A 13,340-nucleotide genomic window follows, 5' to 3' on the forward strand; every position below is an offset into this window, starting at 1 on the left:
GCCGTGTTCTTTCCATTAACCCATGCTGTGTCTTTGCTTTTAATGGTCTTAACATCCATAAATCAATTTAAACCCTTCTAGGATACCTAATTAAAAAGGGTCCACTTATGGTCATCTTTGGTTTCATTTATCTTGTTCTATGATTTTCTTTACGACTTAGCCTGATCTTGAAAAGCATTGGCACAAGATTTTAAGAAAGCAAAATTTTCATCTCTTCCACCTAGTATTTGATGCTTCTCAGAACACTAGTCATGATTCGATTGTCATCCCTCACAAAGGGCTTTTGAATTTAATATTTGAGAAATATTTAATTGTTTAAAATGTAAGAATTATCTTTACTTTTTTTTTTCCTTTAGTAACTTTAACTTCACTTTTCATTATTTTCCTATAGAGACAATCTTGCAAACTGACTTGAACCTATTGATATTTTGGGCCTGGTCAACTTCTTTCCATAACAGCTTCAATGGATTAGTGAAAAAGAGATAAGAAAGAGAGGTTAGATGATTTCCCCAAAGTGACAACATTGAAGGAGTTATGACCATGTAGTCTTTAAGCTCACTGTGTGCAGGGAATGTGTGTTTGTTACACTGTACTTTTCCAAGTGCTTAGTACAGCAGCGTGGCTCAGTGGAAAGTGCCTGGACTTGAGAGTCAGAAGTTGTGGGTTCTAATCCTTGCTCCGCCACTTGTCTGCTGTGTGACCTTGGGCAAGTCACTTCACTTCTCTGGGCCTCAGTTCCTTCATCAAAAATGGGGATTAAGACTGCAAGCCCCACGTGGGACAACCTGATTAGCTTCTATCTATCCCAGCGCTTAGAACAGTGCTTGGCACATAGTAAGCACTTAACAAATATCCTCATTATTCCAGCACTTAGAACAGTGCTTTGCACATAGGAAGCACTTAATAAATGCCATTATTATTATTATTATCATTATTATTACAATGTTTACACACAGTAAGCATTCAATAAATATGAATGAATGAATGAATTCAATCATATTTATTGAGTGCTTACTATGTGCAGAGCACTGTACTAAGCGCTTGGACTGTACAATTCAGCAACAGATAGAGACAATCCCTACCCAAAAACAGGGTCACAGTCTAAACTGGGGAGATAGCAAAACAAAACAGAAACAAAGCAAGAGAATGAATGATGAATGAATGACTCCTCTTACAGTGTTCCTCCCCTTGGATACTTGGTCTTCCCTTTCTTACATTTCATTCTCCCCTGCTAGACTGTAAGTTCCTCAAGGACAGGAATCATGCCTACATACTCTATTGTTCTCTCCCAACTGCTTAATACATTGCTGTGCAAACAGGAAGGGCTCAATAAGCATTACTGATGGAATGACTGACTGATAATTCGAGTTGAGTGGTATTCAGTCAACAGAGAGTTGTTTCTTACACTTATTATATGTCTGTCATTATGTTGATATCTTGCCCAGTCAGAGTAATGTAAATTTGACAAAACGATGATGCTTAAAGGGAATGGCAACTTTTAGCAACCCTATAGCCTGTTAATCTAATATGTCAAAGTTGTTTCCAGATGCACCTGCTGAGGCAGTGAGGAGATCCTGAACTCCTGACACCATCACATTTGCTGGGATGCAGTCCTGCTACTCTCAATTGCTTTTTTTGGCTGCCAGAGGAATTTATTGGACCGGAAATCTTAGACTGATGCCAGCCAGCAAATGATCCAGTTTTGGCTTTCACACTGTAATTCCCTTCTTCCAGAAAAAAAAAAAAATCAAAAACCCAGAAATCTTTAGTATCCAGTAATATTAGTGATGACTAAAGCAGATCTGTTGACATCCCCTAAATGCATGTGGGAATGGCTTCCAGTTTCTATCTTTTTTTTTTACTTCCCTTTCATATAGAATCTTAACAAATAAACACCAAGTTCCATATATAAAGCACATTGGCATATCAGTTTATACTGTCAAAATTTAATTTTTAAAAATAAAAATGGTCTTAGTATCTCTGGATGATGAGAATGTATGTTTTAGGAAAAAGCAACTGTTTTATCTGTACAAATATCAAAGCATATCAAGACATTTAAATAGTTGCATTGGGTTGAATTGTTTCATGAGATGAGATTCAATCCCCCATTGTGTGTGGGGCCAACATTTCTTTCTGGGCCTCTGATCTTAAAAGAACCAGTATACTATGTGGATCTGAGGGCCTAAGGAAGTTTATGTATCTCCAAAAAATAGTAATTTATTCTTTCAGTCATATTTTAGATCCCTCTGTATGAGGTTACATAGGAATCCCTTAAATACTTTTTCTCTACGTTCACTTCCCTTTATCCATGTAGTTTATAAAATTGTTAGTACTGCTAATAATTCTCTCATGATATGTTGACCCACAACACTTTCTGAGAGGCTGAACATAATATTTAGGCAAGCATAGTACTTTCCCTCTAGAGCTAAATTAGTGGAACAGACATGGACTTTGTCACTGTCTTTACTTTGTCTTTACAGTTGTAAAAATGTAATGGATTTCACCTATGTAAATAATATATTTTGTATTTGTTAGCTAGTTATTTGGCTTTTAGATTCAGTATTGGAATGTTTTGTTTCATTCCAGTAGTGTAGGACACTCTGGAGGAATATATCACCTTTCCATCTAGTGTTTTAATCTGAAACTCCCAGCCTCCCTCTGCTTCAGCTCCTGCTGCCAAGTCACACATCTTAGAAGAGGGGCTTAGAGGGGAACACAAAGCTCTGGACCTAGGGCAGAATTCGGGGTCCACTCCACAGTGACTCACTCTAGTTTCTAAAAAATTCCACAAAAGGTTCCATAGAGTTTCATAACGTTACACTCAGTACCTAACTGTCCTTTCCTGGTTGACAAAGAATTTACCTCATATTCACAAGTACTGTTAGTGTCCGTCTATCCCCCTGTCTTTCAGTTATGGACATGTGTATGGATTATTGGGCCTGTTCTAAAACCACCAGGCAAAAACAGGGAAAAGGACAAGGACAAGGGATGTAGAAAATCCTAAAATCCTGCCCATCAACCTGGACCACGCTGGTGATGTTAGTGTTCCCAGGACAGAATCTGAATGGGACTACCTCTAATATTAGGTTAATTAGGTTTTTTCCCTGGGCAGGATTTGAACGAAGATTGGAATATCATACAGGGAGACTCTCATTTGAAAAATTGTCTGGTGCAGGCACACTCATGCATACCCAAAGAAAAGGAGCACTTTGCCTTCATTCCTTCTGTTTGCTTCCCATTTCTTCTTGATTGTATCTGTGGAATACTGTTTCCACTTTCTTCTCCGTTAGAGGAATTGCCATGGCCAACACTGGATGCAGAGCTGCTACTTTCCTTCCATCAGTTTCTGGAAGTATAGTATGCAGTAATACGGTCATGTTAATAAAATTCCAGTGAATAAACTGGAGCAAAGCACACGGGTTACGATAGGATAAACAGGTATACATCCTCCTTTCCTTACCTTCAAAGTCCTATTGAAATTGCATCACCTCCAGGAAACCTTCCCTAATGAATTTTTCATCTCGCCACCATATTTCTTTGCCTACTGTATCACCTACGCACTTGATTCATCATCCCCTAATTGCTTAGGAAACCTTCCCTGCCCTATCCCCAAATAAATAGATTTACAAATTGAAATTTAGATTGTAAATGGTTTACAATCTGTTGGGATAAGCCAGTACTAAAATAAACTACAAGTAGGGTCCCCCTACTTGTAGTTTAACCATAGTAATAATGATAATAATAATAGTGACATTTGTTAAGCTCTTCCTATGTGCCAGACATTGTACTAACCACTGGAATGGATAACAGGGTTTGACATAGTCTCTTTCCCACATAGGGCTCACAGTCTTAATCCCCATTTTACAGATGAGATAACTGAGGCACAGAGAAGTAAAGTGATTTATCCAAGTAATACAGCAGACAAGAGGCGGAGCCAGTTTTAGGACGTGGGTCCTTCTTACTCACACAGAGAAGCAATGTGGCTTAATGGAAAGAGTGCAGGCTTGGGAGTCAGAGGACATGGTTTCTAATCCTGGCTCTGCCACTTGTCTGCCTTGGGCAAGCCACTTAACATCTCTGTGCCTCAGCTACCTCATCTATAAAATGGGGATTAAAACTGTGAGGCCCATGTGGGACAACCTGATTACCCTGTATCTATTCCAGCGCTTAGAACAGTGCTTGGTGCATAGAAAGCACTTAAATACCATAGTTATGATTACATTATTATTATTCTTATTCCCAGGCCCTTGGTCTATCCATTAGGCCAAACTGTGACTCCTCCCCAGTAGATTGTATATTCTTGAAGGAGGGGATTGTGACTACTGACTGCTTCGTACCCTCCCGAGCACTTCGTAGAGCTTTGCACAGAGTATGTGCTCAATAAAAAATACAATTAATTGATCCTTGTATTCATCCAGTAATTTATTGATTTGAGCATGAGTAGTTTGTCAAAGCCCCTTTCAGGGTCACACCTGGAGTGTTTCCAGTACTCTATCAGTCTTGACTATGAGAGGGAGAGTCAAGCAGAGGCCTACCCATTCCATTCCTAGCTTGGGCAGTGGCTAGCCAGTGGAAGATAATCTGCCACAAATCAAAATTCACTTGTGCTGGGCAGCAGAGGCGTGGAAGATAGTCAAAGGCAGAGACTCAAGTTTACTGCGTGGAAGGCGGTCACTTCTGTATCTTTACCAAGAAAACTTTCTGGTTACACTACCGGAACTATTACAGATAGAGGTGGGGGTCTCTGGAAGAGATGTGTCCATCGTGTCATTATGAGTTGGAGACGACTCGACAGCATGAGACAAGTTTGTCAAATCCTCCCCGAGATTGTATCACTTAAAAGATAGGCCACAGGGTTTGAACTCATTTCAAACTCTAGGTTCCCCACTGACTCACCAAAAAGAAATTTCTTACCCCCATAGTGAACTCTGACAGAACCAGTAGTAACTGGTAAAAGACTTTGTAGTAAAAAGACTACTTGGATTATGGGAGTGTTTCATAAAGTAATGAAGGCTATTCCCAAATTAGGCCTGGCATGATTTAGCAATTACCCAGATCTGGGAAATTCAATTTGCCTGGTGGCTTAGAGCAGTTCTTTTCCAGCTTTGTCTACCAGAGAATGTTTATTTTTTCAGATTTCAATGAGATTCAAGTTGTTCCCTCCCTTGGACTCAGTAGACCTTAATATTCACAGTATTTCATTTAATAGTATTTATTGAGTGCTTATTGTGTGCAGAACTCTGTACTAAGCACTTGGGAGAGTATGGTATAATAGAGTTGGTAGACCTATCCTTTCTCTTCTTGCTTTTATCCCACAAAAAATTTTCAGACCTTGTAAGAATGTTCTCCATTGGCCCATTGCTGTTCTTGTTAAAATGTTCCCTATTGGCCTTTTTGCTTAACGGCCAATTACTGGTATTTATTGAGCCTGTAATGTGTGCAGAGCACTGCGCTGAGTCCTTATGTTATCCCTCTTTTGGAGTTTCTGTCCTTCCATATCTTTAGGCTTCTAGGGATCCCAAGAATCTACTTCAGTGAGTTGGTCGTCTGAGGACAATGGCAAGTTGGATGGAAATCTTAAGTTAATGGAGAATTTACATCAGTGGTGGTCCCTGAGACTGTGAGTTCCATGAAGGTGGCAAGCATGTCTCCCGACTCTTTTATATTGTATTTTCCTAAGCACTTAGTACAATGCTCTGCACATAGTAGACACTCAATAAATACCATTAATTTATTAATTTATTTATTTATTAATTAATTGATTGGCACAAATCCCCACCTCAAAATTACTGCCACTATGCACCAACTCAAAGCAACTGCTGAGAAGCAATGTGGACTAGTGGAAAGAGCTTGAGCCTGGAAGATAAAGGATCCGGGTTCTAATCCTGGTTCCACCACTTGCCTGCTATGTGTGACCTTGGGTAATTCTCTTAATCGATCAATTAATCTTTTTTATTGAGCACTTACTGTGTGCAGAGCACTATGCTAAGTGGTCGAGTGAGTACAACATAACTTGCAGGTGCTTCAGTTTCCTTATCTGTAAAATGAAAATTCAATAGCTATTCTCCTTCTTCCTCAGACTGTTAGCCCCAGGTGGCACAGGTACTAAGTCTGACCTGATCATTTTGTATCTACCACAGTGGTTAGTACAGTGTTTGGCACATGGGAGTCAAGAGGACCTGGGTTCTAATCTAATTCTGCCACTTGTCTGTTTTGTGACCTTAGGCAGGACACTTCACTTCTCTATGCCTCAATTACCTAATCTGTAAATTGGGAATTAAGACTCTGAGCCCAGTGTTGGACAGGGACTATGTCCAACCCAGTTACCTTGTATTTACCCCCAGCGCTTAGCACAGTGCCTGGCACACAGTAAGCACTTAACAAATACACAGTTGTTATTATTAGTAGTAATAGTGGGAATTTTAGTTCATTTTGGGGGCTTGAGCAGAGTAGTCCTGGCTATTTAATGTATCTTTCATAATCACCAAAATTCTGTGGGAAATAAATTTTAAAAAGAAAGTAGAATGATAGAATGAGATGAGAGCCATGAGGGTTGAATCTAGGATTATTTTGAAAAACTAAAATTCCTCAAAAGATTGTGTGTTTATGTGTTATGTGTATCATTCTCTTCCAGGACATAGGAAAGTGCAGATGCAGAAAGCACTTAATAGTATTACTACTTCTACTATTACTATTTGCTGATTTTTCAATGGGTGTAGATTAATTAAATTCTATTTTGACCTATTCTACATCCACGGCCTAATAGACCATCTCCTCAAAATGCAATTAAAATTCCAAAATAAGAGTAACAGAACAAGATCAAATGCAATCTATTGCAACTCTCTGCCAATGTTGCCTGATAATCACACAAAAAAGTGTCTCGACTAGAAATATCAGTAACTTTAATGCGTGTGATTTGTTAACAGGAAAGAAAACAAGCAAACTTGCTCTCCACTGACTGTCACTAATATTTATTCGTCCAGTGACTGTTAATCAAACCAAGTTTACAGTCCCTTACAGCACCTGTCACAGGTGCTGATCATTAATCAGCTATTACAGCAGTTTATTCTGCTGCTGACAACTCGCAATTTTCCACTGATTCAGCTAGTTTGTCAGGTGGGAATTATGGCATAGCACATGTGACAAAACACATCACCCTTTTTTTTTTTTTTTTTGCATTTTCAGGCTTCTCTCTCTCCTTCTCTCTCCCCCTTTTTAGACAAACAATATCTGGGAACTCAGAAGTAATAAGGCGGAATGCATAATTAATTACCCAGCTTGCTCTAATTAGGGATGAATAAGTTGTGTCCCTCTCATCATCACAAATGTGGTGATGGGTAATACCAGTTTATGCTGTATTAACTGCAAATATGCAATCCTTCTGAGAGCACTTTTGTTGATGAATTTGATGAATGTGACAATAATTAGCAGAGACAGATGAGAGCTAAATTACTACTGACAATGTAATGCTATCCTGCTCGAGGGCCTGGGAACGTAGCAGGATAACATGCCAGGGACCTGGGCTTCGTTTCTAATTAATAGTCTTTTTTTTTTTTTGCCAGTGGAAAAAAAAAAGAGGAACGGTAATTGTTTTCGTCAAAGGCTGCAGGGAGTTATCAGGGTAATAAAGTTAATTAGCAGAACAAACATCCTTTCACTGCCTTACCAGATTGAGGAAAAGAGGGTAATTCAAACTGCAGAAAGATATGACTAGATGAGATGATAAGGAAAGAAATTTTACACAGGAGGCCAAAAGAGAAGAATCATTTTTTCCTTCATTTCTTTGGCTCAGTGCAAGGAAAGAAAATGCATAAGTGTCCCCTTTCAGTCACAGAGTTGCTTACTTAAAAAAAAAAGTCTTTAATTGAATGATTTTGAAATTGTTTGGAAAATAAAATGAAAATTACACAGTTTAATTTTTGAATACTAAAAATTTTGTTACACTATATTAAATTTCCTCAGAAAATTCCTTTTTACCACATGTCAAAGGTCCAGTTTTTAACTTTAGTATTATTCAAAGGGAATTTAGCTAATTTATACTTAGATAAATGCATGGATCAGCCATTTCACTCTATGCAATAGTTATTGTTAGAAGTTAATTTCTTCCTATTCCATAACCATTTACTCCAGATGTGTCTCTATTATCTCTCAGAGATTTCTTCTTTGCTCAAACTGTATTCTGCTTTTATTTCTTTGGCTGATATCCCTTTCACCAATGTCTAGAAATGATTAAGAAACATGCAAAAATCACCTGATTAAGTTATGGATAGGAATATTTGATTTATTAGAACTACATTATAATTCCAAGAGGACCCCTTTGGTGCTAAATAAAAACATTTTATTTTTCCGCACTTATAGTCAGGATTGACTTTAGGACAAGTGATTAAAATTGTATATAAAATTGTTTAAACACCAACTCTTGATACTTAAAGGATCAAAACTATCTGAAAGCAAAGTTAGCCTGGGCTTTTATATTTTCCCCTAATAAAAATCACTGATTTTTTCTTATATGTTTTATTAAGGTGCTATTAAAAAAAACCCACAAAAACAAGGTGAAATGATTACTTCCCCAAACCAGGTAAAGAAGCCTTTGATTATGTTTCCTTGAGAACACTTTCTAAATTCCAGATCTATCATTTGTTTTTCTTTAAGGAGATGCTGGTAATGCTTTGAATTGATACGTGACTATTAAATGAAGTATAAAATGATAGCATTTGAGGAAAAATTGTATCATTGTTTGTGGCCCCGTTTTAGATAGGAACTGTCTCCAATCTGATTATTTTGTATCTACCCAGCGCTTAACATCCAGTAGGGCACCAAATAAATATCATTATCATAAGGCTATGAAAAGGGAAATACTTGTTCCATTTGTAAGCAGTGGACAACACTCTTCCACTTTGCTCGGTCATTTCTATGCTTCCCTGCAGGGCCGCGAAGTCAGACTGCCACTACAGATTCCTCATGGTCACAGGAAACACTCACCTCAGCTGCAAAATGTTTCCCCGGCATGATGCGTCAATAATAATAATCCAGATTTTCTACCTCAGTAAATTATGAAAGAGAAAGTTTGTGAAACATATCTTGGCACGTGTCCTATCTATTTAGCAGTCACCAATGAGGGAAAAATAAGAACATCCTTCCAAAAATGCCTGCAGGATGCCAAGAGGAAATGGTGTTGCCTAGTGGAAAGAGCATAGGCCTGGTAGTCAGAGGACCTGTGATATAATCCTGGCTCCACCATTTGCCTGTCGTGGGACCTTGGGCAAGTCACTTAGCTTCTCTGTGCCTCATTTATCTCCAGTGTAAAATAGGGATTCAATGGCGGTTCTCCCTTCTACTTAGACTACGAGTGCCACGTGGGAAAAGTATTGTGTCTGACTTGATTGATTTCTATCTACCACAGCAATGAGACAGATTGACATATAGTAAGCACTTAACAAATACCATTTTTAAAAAAGGAGTCTGGGAGTCAGAGGACCTGTGTGGTAATCCCTCCATACATCACTTGCCTGCCATGTGACCTTGGGTAAGTCACTTAACTGCTCTGGGCCACAGTTTCCTATCTATGAAATGCGGATCAATCGATCAATCAATCAAAAGTATTTATTGAAAGCTTATTTTGGAGAATTGTACTAAGAACTTGAGAGGGTTCAGTACAGTAGAAGCAGCGTGGCTTAATGGAAAGAGCCGTGGGCTTGGGAATAAGAGGATATGAGTTCTAATCCCACCTCTGTTACTTGTGTGCTGTGTGGCCTTGGGCAATTCATTTCACTTTTCTTTGCCTCAGTTGCCTCATCTGTAAAATGGGTATTAAAAGTGTGAAGCCCTCGTGGGGCAACCTGATTACCTTGTATCTACCCTGCTACTTAGAACAATGCTTGGCACATAGTAAACACTTAACAAATACCATAATTATTATTATTATTAGAGTTGGTAAACATGATCACTGCCTACAAGGACCTTACAGTATAAAACTTACTGCATAAAGACACTGAAATGAATTACAGATAAGGTAAATAGTAGAGTATAATGATATGTAGATAAGTGCTGTGATCCTGGTGGGGGGGGTGGGAGGGGGGCAGTGAATATCAAGTGCATTAGGGGTACAGATCTAAATAAATAGGTGAGGTAGGAAGAGGAACATATTTGGCAAAATGAGAAAATGAAGGAATAAAGGAAGGCCTCTTGGAGGAGGTGTAATTTTAATAGGGTTTTGAAGTTGAAGAAGGTGTTGATCTGTTGGATATGAAGGGGGAAGGAGTTCCAGTCCAGATGGAATACACAGGCAAGGGGTCAGTGGCAAGCTAGATAAGATCAAGATACAGGGAAGGTTAGTGTTAGAGGAGCCAATTGTACTGGCTTAATTTTGGAAGGAGATTAGCCAGGTAAGGTAGGAGTGGGGAGAGCTGATTTAGTACCTTAAAACCTATTGTAAGGAGTTTCCATTTCATGAGGAGATGGATAGGCCACCATTGGAGGTATTTGAAAAATGGGAGGCCGATCCTTGCAGCAGAGTTGAAGTATGGACTGAAGATGCGAAAGGCAGAAGGCAGGGAGGTCAGCAAGGAGGCTGATGCAGTAGACAAGGTGGGCTATAATAAGTGCCTGAACCAGCGTGGTAGCCGTTGGGATGCAGAAGAAGGGGCAGGATTTGGCGCTAGACTAAATAGGAGGGTCGATTGAGAGAGATGAGTGCAGGATAACGGCAGTGTTATGGACTTGAGAAACAGAAGATGATGTTGTCTGTAGTGTTTGGAAAATCTCAAGGAGGAGAGGGTTTGGTTCCGTTTTGGACATATTAAGTTGGAAGCATCCAGGGGACACCAAAGTAGATGTGCCCTGAAAGCAGGAGAAAACGCAAGACCATAGAGGAAGAGAGAGGTCAGGGTAGGATCAGGGTCTTTTAGACTGTGAGCCTGTTGTTGGGCAGGGTTTGTCGCTATCTGTTACCGAATTGTACATTCCAAGCACTTAGTACAGTGCTCTGCACACAGTAAGTGCTTAATAAATACGATTGAATGAATGGAAAGATAGATTTGGGAATCATCCACATCGAGAAGATAGTTGTGGCTGTGGAAATTAATAGTTCTCCAAGAGAGTGCATGTACTGAGAATAGATGTAGACTACTGAGGGCCTAGTTTTTGTTGTTGTTGTTTTTAATAATATTTGAGTACTTACTATGTGCCACTGTAGTAAGCGCTTAACAAATACTATTAGTTAGAGGGTGAGAGACAGAGAAGGAGCCTGTGAAAGAGACTGAGATGGAGGAGTCAGATAAATAGGAAGAGAATCAGGAGAGGACAGTGTCAGTGATAGATAATATCTTGTCTTCTCTTATGCTGTCGAGTCGTTTTGACCCATAACGACACCACGGACGCATCTCTTCCAGAATGCCCCACTTTGCATCTGCAATAGTTCTGGTAGTGGATCCATAGGGTTTTCTTGGTAAAAATACAAAAGTGGTTTACCCAAATTGCTTCCTTCCGTGCAGTAAACTCGAATCTCCACCCTCAACACTCTCCCATGCCACTGCTGCCCAGCATGGGTGAGTTTTGACTTGTAGCAGATTGCCTTCCACTTGCTAGCCACTGTCCAAGCTAGGAATGGAACAGATAGACCTCTGCTTGACTTTCCCTCCCATAGCCGAGACTGGTAGGGTACTGGAAACTTCCCAGCTGCAACCCTGAGAGGGGTAGGTAGATATATATGTAATAGATAATACTTCCAGTGTTTAAGGCAGCTGAGAGGTCGAGGAAGATTAGGATGGAACACAGGCACTTAGATTTGGCAAGAAGGACCTTAGAGGGAATAGTTTCTGGGGAGTAAAGGGGTGGAAAGCTAGATTGGCGGGAGCCAAGGAGGGAATTGGAGAAAAGGAAGTATAGGCAGCAGATGCACACAATTTGTCCAAGGAGTTTTGAGAGGAATTGTAGGAAAGAGATGGGATGATTAATAAAAGCTTCTGTGTGTTCAAGGGAGATTTTTTATCAAAGTAGGGGATACATGGGCATGTTTGAAAGAGGGGAAGGAGCCATTCCAAAGTGAGCAGTTGCAGCTGGCAGTCAGAGCAGGAAGAAAGGAGAAGGCAAGTGTTTTAATAAAGATGCAAAAGGATGGGGTTGGAGGCTCAGGTGGAAGGGGTAGGTTTTAAGAGGTGGTGAGAGATTTCCTGAGATACTTTTGAGAAGGATGGGACAATAGACGAGAGGGGGTGAGACTGGGGAGGTGCAGGGGAGATATTGATCTCCATTTTAGCAGTGAAATAGGTGGCAAGTTCACTGGGGACAAGAGATTGAGCAATCAAGGGGATAGGGGATTTCAGGAAAGAATTGAAAGTCTGAAACAGCTGATATGGACAATGGGCATGGAAGTCCATAAGGGTGGAGAAGTATTGTTGTTGGACAGAGTAGAGGGCAGAGTTAAAGCAGGGTGGCCTAGTAGAAAGAGCATGGGTCTGGGAGCCAGAAGGATCTGGGTTCTAACCCTTGCTCTGCCACTTGTCTGCTTTGTGACCTTGGGCAAGTCTTTTAATTTCTCTGTGCCTCCGTTTCCTCATCTTCGAAATGGGGATTCAATACCTGGTCTCCCCCTTATTTAAGACTGTGAGCCCCTTGTGGAACCTGATTATCCTGTATCTACCTCAGCGATTAATATGTTCCCTGACACATAGGGCTTAACAAATACAATAATATTATTATAATAATAATAATAAAGCAAAAGTGGACTGGCCTAATGTTCAACCTGTTCTCCTTTCTCCCTAAACTATAAACCCCATGTGGGACAGGGATTACATCCAACCTGATTATGTGTATCTTCCCCAGTGCTTAGCATAGTTCCTGGCACGAAGTAATCACTTAAGTACCATTAATAGTAGTAGATAAAAACCACATCTTGTTACATGTTTATGAATATAATTCCTGATTTACCAAAGAACAGATGGCTTTGGGGTGAGTTATCATCTCCTGGGAATCCATTAATGCTATTTGTTATCCATTTCATAAATGCTAATGTAGTCCTATCTATAGCCTTCTCTTTGGGATTCTTGCTCTTGACTTAGAAGAACTGATGAGGGACTAGGGCCTGGAAAGAACATAAATAAATGGTGACACTGTGTTCACTTTAGAAAAATGATAATATTCCAAATTCATCCTTCTTGTGCAAATGACTAATCTTCAAAATGGGGTCCATTATTGAGAGCTATCCCAGCAGATCAAATGGCTTTCGTCTGAGTTTTTTGCATGGTGCTGTAGGGAACTTACAACATTTCTGGTTCATTCCACTCCAGTCACTGTTCTACCTTATTGAATCTGAAGTTACTTGTGCACTTGGAAGCTAATGG

The 13,340-nt window shown here is 39.7% G+C and overlaps 2 non-coding genes across 2 annotated transcripts; one reads left to right on the top strand and one right to left on the bottom strand.

Annotated features, from left to right (window-relative positions):
* The first annotated feature begins 4,454 nt into the window (after positions 1-4,454).
* On the top strand, positions 4,455-4,592 carry LOC114817176. The gene has a single exon (XR_003765012.1). It is a non-coding gene; the product is annotated as a small nucleolar RNA SNORA7 (small nucleolar RNA).
* A 6,964-nt stretch (positions 4,593-11,556) lies between these two features.
* Positions 11,557-11,694, bottom strand: LOC114816278. The gene has a single exon (XR_003764044.1). It is a non-coding gene; the product is annotated as a small nucleolar RNA SNORA7 (small nucleolar RNA).
* Positions 11,695-13,340: the final 1,646 nt, after the last annotated feature.

Source organism: Ornithorhynchus anatinus, chromosome 1, assembly GCF_004115215.2.
Source record: "Ornithorhynchus anatinus isolate Pmale09 chromosome 1, mOrnAna1.pri.v4, whole genome shotgun sequence".
Taxonomy (NCBI): Eukaryota; Metazoa; Chordata; class Mammalia; order Monotremata; family Ornithorhynchidae; genus Ornithorhynchus; species Ornithorhynchus anatinus.